A 709-nucleotide genomic window follows, 5' to 3' on the forward strand; every position below is an offset into this window, starting at 1 on the left:
GTTGTAAAATGTAGTTACCACGTAATTTAACACAGTTGAATGTGATAGATGTCATTTAGTATATTGAAGTTTTAATGAGGAAATTAGTTTCAGGGCAAACGAGGACAATAGACGGACATAAAACGCAGGTCAATGTCCATGAGCACAAAAACAGCCTTTCGAATCATTTCACAATTGTTCCGTTGGCTATTATAGTTAAGTGTTAATTTGCCTTTTGTGACAATTAGGCTTCATTTGTCCTAAACGAGATTCCTCCGGTCCTCGAGGCCGAGTATTTCCATTAAGTTTACATCTGATGGTTCTCAAGGCAAAATTTAACAGAAAATTGAAGAAAAAAACTCTAACATAACCAGGACTGGGGTGGGGTGGGAAATACGATCGAACTGAATAGAAGTGACAATGAGCCTAGCCTACGAGCAGTTCCTCCATTTCGGCGAAGTCCATCATGGCAGTGACAAAAAATTGGTGTTAGCGCGCCGCGAGGAGCTCTTGGAGTGACGTCGATGCACTGCGGGAGCTCCATGAGTGAGGCGCTCGAAAAGTAGCGGCACATCGAAGTGTCTCAAAGAGCTCCCTGCGGCGCACCACCATCAACTCTTTTTCCCCTGATTTTTTTTTTACTCGAGTGCTCGTAGTCTACAGTAAGCTCTGTGTGTTAGTAGTTTTCCCTTCTAATATAAAGACAAGGAAAAAGAGCTAAAAACCTCTC

The sequence above is a fragment of the Pocillopora verrucosa genome, chromosome 1, assembly GCF_036669915.1.
Source record: "Pocillopora verrucosa isolate sample1 chromosome 1, ASM3666991v2, whole genome shotgun sequence".
Lineage (NCBI taxonomy): Eukaryota > Metazoa > Cnidaria > Anthozoa > Scleractinia > Pocilloporidae > Pocillopora > Pocillopora verrucosa.